The following is a 13,504-nucleotide window of genomic DNA, read 5'->3' on the forward strand; positions in this document are numbered from 1 at the left end:
GGAGGACATTGTTTCTAGGAAGCTGAAACTCATTATTTAAGAAAATTTTGTAAAACGTGCATTGAAAGTTGCTCATTTTGACATATTCAGATATTTTTGAGTACATATCATATGAAAGTATAATAGTAAGTAATGAATTGTGTGAAGCATGTGAAGGAGATTTATATGCAAGACTTCCTCTTCAGAACTAGGTTGATAGCTGTACTGTAATTTTCTCTCTCTTATGTGTAATAGTTACACAACCTCTGAAGTAAAGAAAGTAACTGATTTAATATTTTTTGTTGAAATAACTAGTGAGTCATAGACTCCATGTTTAATATTGCACAACCATTTTGTCATGATGAATAACATCACCAGAAGTTTCTGTTCTGCACATAATTGGTTTGATGATTGCCTGAGGGAAGATAATGTGAAGTTACATGTGTTTGAGTATTGTTGTATTTAAGCTGTGATGCATTCACAAAAAATTAAAAGAATTTATGAAAATATTGATACTCTTATATTATGTAATAATCCTCTTATTTTTCATTGTTGTGAAAGTTATGAATTTAATTTTTATCAGAGAAAGTACTGTATCTTCCCGAAACTACTATAACAACTATAGAATCCATTTCTTCCTGAAGTCTATTCCCAGAGTTTGTCATAGTTAGCATTTGATTTTTGTAAAGATAACATCTGTATTGGTTATTTATGTGGTATTCAGTTTTTAACACAGGCATGAACATGTTCTTTTTATGAGGTTTTAATTTGGCTTCACCAGTGTCTTGTGGTGAAAATTCTTGTGCACAGATTCACTGCAATTATCAGGACATATTTCCCAATAATTCACGATTCCATGAACTTTAGACTGTCTTTTCAGTTAAGAGCATGTTGTGTGTTATAAGATGTATGCTTGCATTGCTAGTAAGAAGAAATATTTTAAATTTGTTCTTAATGCATGTTTTTGTGAATATGATTCTGGCATTACTTGTCTTTTTAAGTATTTATACTTTTCACAGCGTTTTGATTTCGACTTCTCACTTAGTTGCAGCTTTTTCAGTTAACTTTTTTGGATTTGCTGATTTGCGCTATTTCTTGTTCTTAATTGCTTTTTGTAGCCACTTAATGCTTTAAATTCCACTATTGACAGTAATGATTTCTGCTTTTCTAATCATGAATGGGTTATCTATTGGCATGACCATTTCTGCACGCATAGCACTTTTGGTTTTGGTGGTCATTAGTGGCTACAACAGCAGCATGTGTGTTTGTAGTGTCTTAAATAAAGACTTGTCTTCAACTTTTCATTTGAAAAAAAGATGAGGTACTGATGTGCTTTCCAGCCAGTTTTCTTTGTGTCAGCATAAATGTTGTTGTAATCACCATTTTCACTATTATATGATGTGTATTCAAACATATGTAGCAGAATTTGTATTTTATAAAATGTCTATAATTCAGTTAGACTGCTTGACTCCTTTAAATGGTCAGTTGTTGACCACATTAAAACATACCTAATCAGTGAGATTCAAATGAAAGCTGTGTATCCACAGCTGTCAACTGCTTTGTGGAATTGTGGTTGTAACTTCCCTCCATGAAAAATAACAATAATGGATTTCTGGGAAAGTTGAATTAAAGTTTTAGTAAGTATTTCCCTCTCTCTCTCTGTGTATGAGTGTGTGTGTCTGGGGAAGGGGGGCCAGTGGCATGTAATTTGTGGAAGGGGTAAGGATGGTTTTTCAGCAAGTAAATTGCAGCAGATTGTGGCAGATAATGTTATCATTTTATAAGCAAGTGCATTTAAAACACTGTATAACCATTTTGTGTGCTATGTAACTGTTGGTTCATCAAAGTTGAAAAACACGATGTAATAATGGACCTACTTTTTACAGGTGTTATGGTGATATCTAGGTCCATGTACATCATTATCCTCAACTGCTTGTCACTTATACTAATTCAATAAGATGATGATAATAGTACAGATATTGAATATTGAAAGTTCCAGGGTATAATCAAGTACTGGCATGGTCAGAAAGCTATGTTTAACATTGTTTCCCATTGCCTTCTGCATTTCTTACATGGTCTAACATTTACACATTTGCTGTAGCAGACCTTTTGCTGAGCAAAGGATTCAAAATCTGAATGTTTGTAATGTCGTTAGCCAGGTCACAGCAATTTGCGAGATTGTAGAATAGATCTGCGGTGCCTATAAAACCATAAAACCCACTTGTAACAAACTCTCAGGTCCATCAAACGTATTAACAGTAGAATAACAGGTTCAAATGTTCATATGAAATAAGCTTTTCTGAAACAAGCTTTTTCAAAAACAGAAAATTATTCTGATTTGTACATAAATCTCTGGTAATGCAACACTTTTAAGGTCAGTGATAAGTTTTTTAACTGCAAAATTTGACCTTTAACCACTAAAAGCCTTTTTTTACTTTCTCCGTGTTATTATTTTTCTTTTTACCTCTTAATCATCATTTATATCATTTGACTCCCCTTTCATTTCACTGTGAAACTTTTAAAAAGTTTCACAGGCTGCCTAATTAACTTGAATATGGTGTCAACAAAAATCTCTTGAAAATACAACCAGATTCAGTTTTCATAGCAGATTTTAACAACATTCTTCCCAATTTTTTTAAATTTAAATAAGGGAATTGTTTCACTTTGTGATCTTTATTCTTTATGAAACATGTTTGTCTTGTTAGAATACTTTTGAGAGCCATGATATCGTACAATTGATTTCATCTGTTTTCTATCACACGTTTAGAACAGGCAGACATGAATGAAATAAATAAATAAAAATGAGTTTCGTACTTCACGTGATTGCCTACCAGCCTTTTAAGAGCAGCATTTGCTTGTGTTGTATTTTGAGAGCAAAATTTTGAGTAAGTGTGTGGAATTAGTTTTTTTTTACCAATACTGTCGTAGTTCAGATGCCTGGGTTCCTAGTAAGTACACAATTTGAACTTATTGTAGACATATGATGCGGTAAGTTAATTTTGTCGCATCAGTAATTTTTGATGTGCCTTCAGCGGTTCTTATCTTCTTCTTCCTGAAGTGTGGCCACCACTACTCTGCATACTTTACTGCTAGTTCCCTGTGCATGGTTATCAATCTTTATTTTGTATGCTGGAATGGAGAACTATATTTTGTGTACAGCTGTGTAATTTGCTGTTTTGCTTGTACTTTAGAAGTTCATGTTCTGATCCTTGTTTATTATCTTATTCTTGTGCTCTATTTGTATCACTGAAGTGTTTTGATTTGCATTGTTTGATGCCAAGGGAAGAACTGTAGCTTTTGTCTTTTCTTGCCAACTACTAAATAATAAGTGTACCAGCCTATCTGTTAAGCACATTTTGTTTCTGTAACTCTTTATTTTCTTTTATGAAGTAATCAGTGTTAGAAATTTTGGCCATTTCCTTAAAGAAAAAAAAAATGGAAAAATATTTTGTAGCCCTCTGAGAAGTGTATGAAAACTGAAAAGTGCATTAAGGAAATTCATTTAATGTCTCATTAGTAAATTGAGAAGAATCTCTTCTCTTGACTTTTTTTTATCATAATCGACTGGCTTTCAAAGCAGTGCTCTTCCAAATGAGTGACGTGACCATTCTCTGTGGACAGACTTGAAGCTTTAGGTAGCTACTGGCTCCTCTCTGCTCATTCCAAATATATCTTTAGCATATATTTCACCTATAATTAAACACACAATCTCTGAATTTACACAGTTTTTATGCCCTCACTGTTGTCTAAATGTTTTATTTGTAATAGACAATGTTTTGCAGAGTATGTTTAAAGCTGTTGTAAAAATAAATCCATCGTATGTTTTCGTTATCTCTTCAAATAAACCACTGAACACCTATGCTAGAGATGTCTTAATTAAGTAAAGAAGCATTAATAATCTTGACTTTTCTATGACAATTTTTTTGTTTCTTTTTGGCTATAAAGATGTTGACTTACATGATGCATATCTTGTTGACATTATGGTTGAAAGCTTGGACTATAGCTTTTCTATTTGCCTTATGTGCTTCATTTAGTTGCAGCGGTTATGGCAGGCTAGAACCAGAATTTTAGTAACTATAGCCACTGCATAAATTGAAAGCATCAACAAAAATAATTTAAAGTTTCAATAGGCATTTCTTAACACTTTATTATTAGAGAATTTATCAGTTAATGTGTTAATGGGATGAATGCATTTGGCACTTCCTTTAAATTGTAGGAAAATTTCACAAGCTGGAATGAAAATTAAATGCTGAATAAATCCATCATTTCCAGTGTTAAAATTGTTGAAACATAAAACTTCATTGAGCTTAAAGAATCAAATAGTGTGGGTTGTATGTGCTTATGATTTAAGTGTATATATATTTTAAGTGCAAAAACATTTCAGAGCTGATTTTTATTTTCTCTCCTACAATGGTGGTAACAAGAAAGTAGCAGGCTGTCACAAGAACCACTTCAGATGAGATGTTCAGTATTCAACAATTTGTATTTTTACATAATTTTTCTTTTTGTGTGTGCTTTTATGTGAGAAAATTTCTTTAGGTAGCAAAATGACAACAAGGAATAACTACTGGTATTTACCCAAGTAGAGAAAACAATAAATAACTTATAATTGTTTTAAAATTTCATCTTGGGAAGTATTGCAGTTGTTTTATTGATCATATATTGTTTATATAATGTGTGTGTGTGCAAGTGTGACTGTGCATGTTTCTTCTAGCTGTAACCACTTCTCAATTGCTAAAGTACAGTTTTTAATAAATGTAGTTAGGAAAGAAATGTGTTATTTACGGTTTTCACAAGGTTTTGTCTCAGTGTTACTCTAGAAATGTCAAATAATTCTAGCAGCGGGAATTTATTCATTACACTGTAATGTTTAAAGTGAAGGTATGTATCTACAGTTGACATGTTGTTTGTGTGGTCAGACAGTGAACATTCAGGAAAAATACAGTGCCAGACTTCACACAGGATCATTAAAATTTCAACTTGTTTCTAATTACTGAGAAATATGATATATCAAGGAAGATGAAAATAGATATCTAAGCTCTGAAAATGAACCCAGACACATCTTGTTAGTTGTATATTATACACATGTTCCCCCACATACACTGAAAGTCATACACTCCTGGAAATTGAAATAAGAACACCGTGAATGCATTGTCCCAGGACAGGGAAATTTTATTGACACATTCCTGGGGTCAGATACATCACATGATCACACTGACAGAACCACAGGCACATAGACACAGGCAACAGAGCATGCACAATGTCGGCACTAGTACAGTGTATATCCACCTTTCGCAGCAATGCAGGCTGCTATTCTCCCATGGAGACGATCGTAGAGATGCTGGATGTAGTCCTGTGGAACAGCTTGCCATGCCATTTCCACCTGGCGCCTCAGTTGGACCAGCGTTCGTGCTGGATGTGCAGACCGCGTGAGACGACGCTTCATCCAGTCCCAAACATGCTCAATGGGGGACAGATCCGGAGATCTTGCTGGCCAGGGTAGTTGACTTACACCTTCTAGAGCACGTTGGGTGGCACGGGATACATGCGGACGTGCATTGTCCTGTTGGAACAGCAAGTTCCCTTGCCGGTCTAGGAATGGTAGAACGATGGGTTCGATGACGGTTTGGATGTACCGTGCACTATTCAGTGTCCCCTCGACGATCACCAGAGGTGTACGGCCAGTGTAGGAGATCGCTCCCCACACCATGATGCCGGGTGTTGGCCCTGTGTGCCTCGGTCGTATACAGTCCTGATTGTGGCGCTCACCTGCACGGCGCCAAACACGCATACGACCATCATTGGCACCAAGGTAGAAGCGACTCTCTTCGCTGAAGACGACACGTCTCCATTCGTCCCTCCATTCACGCCTGTCGCGACACCATTGGAGGCGGGCTGCACGATGTTGGGGCGTGAGCGGAAGACGGCCTAACGGTGTGCGGGACCGTAGCCCAGCTTCATGGAGATGGTTGCGAATGGTCCTCGCCGATACCCCAGGAGCAACAGTGTCCCTAATTTGCTGGGAAGTGGCGGTGTGGTCCCCTACGGTCTTGGCGTGAATCTGTGCGTCGCTGCGGTCCGGTCCCAGGTCGACAGGCACGTGCACCTTCTGCCGATCACTGGCGACAACATCGATGTACTGTGGAGACCTCACGCCCCACGTGTTGAGCAATTCGGCGGTACGTCCACCCGGCTTCCCGCATGCCCACTATACGCCCTCGCTCAAAGTCCGTCAATTGCACATATGGTTCACTTCCACGCTGTCGCGGCATGCTACCAGTGTTAAAGACTGCGATGGAGCTCCGTATGCCACGGCAAACTGGCTGACACTGACGGCGGCGGTGCACAAATGCTGCGCAGCTAGCGCCATTCGACGGCCAACACCGCGTTTCCTGGTGTGTCCTCTGTGCCGTGCGTGTGATCATTGCTTGTACAGCCCTCTTGCAGTGTCCGGAGCAAGTATGGTGGGTCTGACACACTGGTGTCAATGTGTTCTTTTTTCCATTTCCAGGAGTGTATAAGCACCAGCTTCTTGATTAATGGTAAATTTATTACCGGTAGTGAATTGGAGAGGTGCTACCCATAGAAAATTGTAGCAGAACTCAATACAACAGGTGATATATAACTATTTCAAACAAACTAAGGCCAAATATGCTTACTCCAGTTCACATAGAGTTATGAACCAATAATTGTACTAAAAATACACGGAGCCTTTTGTTGTAAAAGATAATCTCATTAACATAGGTACAGTTCACCAATGAAATTAACACATTCTGCTCAACAAACAGCATTACTATATCACACGTCTTTAGGTGGATTTTTTTATGTAAAGTATGTAACTGAAGTAAGGGAATTTGAGGACGGAATCTCTTGTGAAACAGTGGTGCCAAAAGAATATTCTTGTGAAACTATGTGATTTATTCCTTAAAATTAATTATACTTTCACAAATGGCAGAATCTCATGCTGTTTGAGTCTTTCTCGAAAAGAAAAGTTCAGAATTTGCTCACGATTACTAACCATTGGCTGATACAATTAACAACCGTAACAGCTACTAGCCATATTTATCCAAACATCACAACACTATGACTGGGTGATCAAAGTAAATAATCTGATGACAAATGGATAAATGACTCATAACTGTTTGATAACAATGGATCCTATGAGTAAAATGAGAATATATTTTATGCCCAGAATTTCAGAGAACGTCCTCAGGTTCGCATGAATAAAACAAGTCAGAGAATTTACTTCACCTGAGAATGTTCTGAGCTTGAGTAAAAGGGTGGGGGAAACTGCTCAACGCAAAGAATAAAGTGAGAGAAATTTCTCACAACAGGAGAATATTCACCATGTTCTGAAATGAGCTCTGTAGCATACTTCGAGCAGAGTAAGTTCTGTTAAGGTTAAGTTTTACTGAGTTTGTTCAGTAAAAATGGCAGAATTTATGTTGCTTGGAACACAAAAAAGATATATGTAGCCTGAAGAAATACTGAAGATAGAAACTGCAGAAGTTTACAGTTTGAAAGTATATACAGGTTTCACAATAAAAATATTATTTGGCTGGTGAATTCCTTTCTTGAAAATCGTGAAAGAATGGGCACCAGCCTTTCAAACCAAGTGAAAATGGTAACATTTTTGTGCTGTTTTAGCTGACTGGTGTAGTAGATTAATTATTAGGTACACACCAGACAACTGTGTCACAAAAATTTTCAGATATTGTTCATCATATTTTCTCACAGCTTAAATCTTATACTTTGTTATGATAGAAATATGTAAGTGAACCACAAAAATTTATAACTGTTTTATGACGAACCAAGAGATCCGTTTCTCATAATGAAATCGCATGGGCAACTGGTTAAGTATTTGATGCACGAGCATCATATGTAACCAAAATTTTCACATCTTAGAAAACTCTGAAGTACTGGTTTGGAATAGATGAATGTGTGATGTATTCTTAAGATTTCTTTTGTGTAATGTGGTCACCTGATTTCTGGAAGATCTGCAAAATATCCAGTTATGACAGCTATAATCTCTTCATTGGAAATACAACATTTTCTAGTCACAAGATTCTTTAGGTGTGAGAATAGGTGGAAATTGATGTTCGATATGTGGTTATTGGTTGACTGATCCAACTATTAATACTTCAGTTTCCAAAAGACTAGATAGGTGCATTTTCCTTGTGCGGGATGCATTTCTCCAGTTCTTTGCTCTTATATTTTTTCATACAGTTTTTACAAAAGACGTGGACAATGCTGTAGTTTTGCCTTGTGAATGTTAATCAGTAAGAAGAATCCTTTTTGTGTCCCAGAAAACAGATAACAATTTTTTCAGTTATATTAAATAAACTTGGCCTTATTAGTTCAAGCCCACCAGTCTACACTCAATGAGTTTATTGCACGCACACTGGACAAGAAAATTTGGGTAACCCATGAGACATTGTTTTAATACTGTCAGAACACTGCCTCCAGCTCTGAAAGTGCCTCAATTCACTGAGGAACTGTGTCCATGTGTTTATTTGGATATGCAGTATTCAGCTGAAACCACTTGTTGATGATCAGATCTAGAGCTATTGAACTGTGATGATTTCAATTGCTACATTGCACCCACTGTTCCATATAGTCCCAGACACTTTCTGTGGGATTGTGCTCGGGTGATTTAGTGGGCCAGTCCAGCTGTGATAAGGTTCCTGTGTATTTGTCAAACTGGGAATGTAGCATCTAGCCCTGTTAATATGACTGCCAAGTTAGAAGATGGGATTGATCACAGCAAACTCATCGTGTAGATGTAGATGACAGGGCAACACTTAGTCACTGAGAATGTTGAAATAATTTTCCAGTTCGTTTTCGTGGTAATCTCAACCTAACACCTTTCATCATTTGAAAAGAGGCAAAATCGTGACTCATTACACCACACTACACACCTTCAGTTGACCACTGTTCAGTATCTTTGTTGTTTAACCCATTGAAGACTTGCAGTGTTATTTGCTGTTGTGATAAATGGCCTTTTGTGAGGGTCCCAAGTTCAAATGTCCATTGTATGCAGTTTCCTTTGAGCATTTGCTTGAAAACTGGTTGAGATAGACTTGCATTCACTGGCAGCAGCATTTCCTGTTAGGTCGATTGTGATCGACAAGGTGTGACACTTGTCTCTGGTCTCTTTCGGTTAGGATCTTTGTATGATCATTGTTCTTATGCCTTGTTCCATGGCATTGAGAGGTACATCATTACATGTAAGACATGTTGGACAATATGCATTGGTACATCATTGACAGTGTGGTCACGGTCATCTCCAAACACAATAGCTCCTGTCTGCTCTTCTGTCACACCTCCCTGTCGACCCATTGTACTGGACTGATTACATACAACCGACTAGCAGATACATTATTTCACTGCCATAATTGGTGTCTGCAGTGGAGGGTCACGTGGTCACCTGCCACTACTTTTACACCGTCTACAGAGTGCTGTTTTCTGGGGCTGAAAGTTTTATAGTGGTGGTAATCTAGTAAAATTACTGTACTCTGTCTGACAACAGTGTTTCAAAATTCCTCAGTGTGTTTGACCAATACTGGTAGTTAAATATTTCCATCTATTGTGTAATGGAAATTTTTATTCTTGAAGGTGTGATTAAAGAAAAAGTGTATGCAATAGAGAACATACAGAAGGTGACACCACTAACAACACATTCATTGTGGCTCTCATTTAGAGATTCTTTATTGGAAGAAATGAAAGTATTTTTTGTAATACTGAACATGACTGAATTCAAAGACTAAATTATGTGACTGTTTCACTGATGATGATCGGATAGGCCTACCCCGTTCTTCAAGGATGTTTCCTCTGACCTCTTAGTTCCCTAGATATTTTATGTGCCTCATTCAGTTTCTCATGTTAAGTTTCATGTTTGCTAGAAGCAGCAACGTGAAAATTGTTATTGAATATATTGGTAACAAATTGAAATAACTTTAGATACCAGGTATAAATGTGGTTGTAGCTGAGAGCAAAGTCTGTTTCAAAGGTGTGATTCACTGTAAGTGCTATAATCCAAAGAGGCTTAGAAACTGTGCTCTTCAAATCTTTTGCCCCTTTGATCAACAAATTGGTCATGCATTTCCTCACATTCCATATTATGGCAAGATAACAACTGAATGTTTTATCATCCTAATTTCCCATCTACATTTTGAATAGTGATGAATTTGACAAAAGTTCTGAAAGTATGCACCAGTGGTTCAAGCTGTATCAGCCATACAATCTTTCGACTTGCTCAGGAACTGCGTAAAATGGAAATGCACAACAGGGACAGTTATACCAATTAGGAAGGATTTTTCAACAGGTACAAAACAGAAATAACTGCAGCTATATGAATCTAATATGCATGTGATGAATGTATCCTTCCATGAAAAGAGGTTAGTGAAAATGCTGTGCACATTTTTTGATCCTGAAACCCAACTGTTTACTGGTTGCAGAAAGAAATTATTCTGCAAGGTGTACAACTTTGCTTCCACCGTTTTTTCCCCAACATTTGTGGATTTGTGAGGCAGCTATACAGTTGGTAAAAGCAAGTACGCAGATGGGTTATAGAAGTTAAAGTTCTGAATTTCTACAGATTTGGAAAAGGAAGAAGCTTCTCTTTAATAATGAAATGTCAGCACTCAGCTTGTGGATAATGCTAGGAACAGAAAGAGAAATACAATATTCCATAGTTTAGCAGAGGTGTAATGGGAAGATACATTTTATAATGCTAAATGAAAAGAATTCAGAGTTTGTGGTTTGTTGTGGAAAAAATAAAGAGGGGAAGAAGGGAGACTTCTCTACTATGATGAGACAAGTGAGATTAAGCATGGATTCCACCCTGGAAAGTGCTTCAAGAGACACCTCATGGAAAAAAGCGTAATGGAATAAAACCGAGTTAATGTTACCTGTAACCCACAACAAATAATAAAATCTTCAGGTGAACTTGTGTATGTTACTTCAGCAGCAGTAAGCAGTCCATGGGAGTGGAAAGTGATAACTGTCGAAAATGAAGGAACAGACTTTTTGTAAACCTTTAATAAATTTGGATGAGGTGCTGTTGGCATTAAGTGCTTCAAAACAAAGGTTTTTGTGACTTCAAAGTATTCCAGTTAAAAATTTGTTAGAAACACAAACAACATAATTTCAAAAATACATATAAATGAAACTATATGCAAACCAAGTTGACATGACACAACTTGTACCAATACCACTAAAACAAAACGTCATTGATATCATCGTTGTCTCTGTACAAATACCTGAACTTGTCCTCATCAAAGTGGTTTCACGAAACTGCAAAGTCAAAATAAATCATGAAAAAAAGTAACGCAAAGCTGCAGTTTATCATTTCAGCTTCTTGACATAATTGTCAAAGAAACAGTAACATAAGAAATAAATAATTGAACCAGAAGTAAAAATACAATGGGAATGGGAACCATGGATCATCTCTATAAACTTGTTAAGAAAATGAACATCAAGACTTAGAATCTCATAGATAATTCATTCATTAAAGACAGAGCATTACTTCAAATTAAGAATGGATTAAGAAATCACTTTTGCTTTTTCAAAGAAACCATACCAGCAGCTGCTCTGAGGGTTTGGGTAACTAGATGAATTTTTGAATGCTTCGCATGCTGAATGATTATCGTTCTGACTACTTTGTCAGCTGATTCAGTCCTGCTTAAAAATGTATGTGTAAAAATACAAATGGGATGTACTGTTTGCTTAACACAGAATTCAACATAAGGAATGTAATATCAAATTGCTGAATGCTTAACTCATTGAATATACAGTACGAAATTTGGCAGAGTTGCTCTTTAAATAAGAAAATCATATTTGACAATTGGAACAGAGATGATGTCAAGGAGTAATATGACACACATGAAGAAAGTTTTCTTCAATAAAAAAGATTTTGTGCTGTCAGAAATTGGCGTGGAACTGAGGAAGAACTTTGTGCAACTGCGTGAAGTGCATCATTGTATGGAAATGAAAGAGAGAAAAGGATAAAAAAAGAGAAGAAACATGCTGGTACACGAGGAAGTTAAAAATAGAGTGGAAAAACAAAGATAAACTGCTTTTGACAAGGAAGGTAATGACACCAGAAAGGTTGGACATGTATTCAGGGTGTATCATAATAAATTGTGTAAACACATACAGTTAAAAGTACACGATACTAGAAGCAAAAAAGTCTCAATAAACATAGGGTCGAAAATGCATACCTTAAGAGCTACAAGCAATTTTTCATCTTCGATACTGTGAAGCAAATCTCTTCTACTGCAAGCTCTTTGCTTTCCATATTTTGGGAAGTGATCATATGGACCAAAACAAGAAGAAAATGTCCAGTAAACATGTGCATACATTAAGAATTATGAGCACTTCTTCATTACAAGAGTTGTGTTCCAAAGTACTGCAGATGAACAGGTGCTCATAGCTCTTAAGGTATGCATTTTAGAGCACATGTTTACTGGACATTTTGCTTGCAGTCGAAGAGATTTGCTTCACGGTATCGAAGATGAAAAATTGCTTGTAGCTCAGTATGCATTTTCGACCCTATGTTTACTGAGAATTTTTGTTTCAAGTATCGTCTACTTTAAACTGTACGTGTTTACGCCATTAATTATGAAACACTCCCTATAGGGCATGACAAGCAGTAGAGAAAGGAAAATTTTAAAGATCAAAAAGAAAGAACTATGTAACACAGTTTATTGATAGCGATTGTAGCAGAGAAGAAACGGGGATAGAAGACATTGTGAAACCTATCTAAATAATAATAATTATCCATAAAAATAAAATATCACACTTCTAGGCAGGAAAATTTACTGTGAAATGATGTTACACAATAGTTTTAATGTGTGTGTGTGTGTGTATATACATATAAATAAACTGCGAAACTATGTTTAAAGCTCTCGAATGTGCTGCAGGATTACACAGGTATTACAACTTTAGATTTGTGAGCAAGCAAGTTTTTACATTAATTTTGGGCTAACTTTATTCATACACTGATCCACTTGGTAAAAAATGCAGATTTTCTTAATTGTTGTTGACTTTTATTCGCAACATACTTTTTAAAGAGAGAGAGAGATGTGTAAATAAGGCCCAGTATAAGAAAATATTGAATATGACATTCACTGGAGAAAGTGTCATCTGCTACTTAACTTAAATTTTTTAATTCAGTGTAACTGAAAATATTAAAACATTTATGGAATCAGATGGAAGAATTCATTAAAACCGCATGCTTTCTCAACATTTTAAAATATGAGGGGCGTTCAGTAAGTAATGCAACACTTCTTTTTTCTCAGCCAATTTTAGTTGAAAAATGTGGAATTTGTTGTGGGAACATTATGTAATATTCCCTCTTCAGCCTCTTTAATTTCATGAAGTTCCAGTAGGTAGCGTTCCCGTATGTAGCCTCGAGAATGGTGTCTGTAACAGAGGTGCATTCCAACCAGAGAGCTGTCATTGAGTTTCTTCCGGTACCTCGCCAATATTCGTTGACACTTGTAGAATGTCTGTGGAGACCTGG

General features: G+C 36.5%; 1 protein-coding gene across 5 annotated transcripts in view; it reads left to right on the forward strand.

Annotated features, from left to right (window-relative positions):
- Positions 1 to 13,504, forward strand: part of LOC126297818 (uridine-cytidine kinase-like) — a 119,063-nt gene that overhangs the window by 45,922 nt on the left and 59,637 nt on the right. The window lies entirely within an intron of this gene.

The sequence above is a fragment of the Schistocerca gregaria genome, chromosome X, assembly GCF_023897955.1.
Source record: "Schistocerca gregaria isolate iqSchGreg1 chromosome X, iqSchGreg1.2, whole genome shotgun sequence".
Lineage (NCBI taxonomy): Eukaryota > Metazoa > Arthropoda > Insecta > Orthoptera > Acrididae > Schistocerca > Schistocerca gregaria.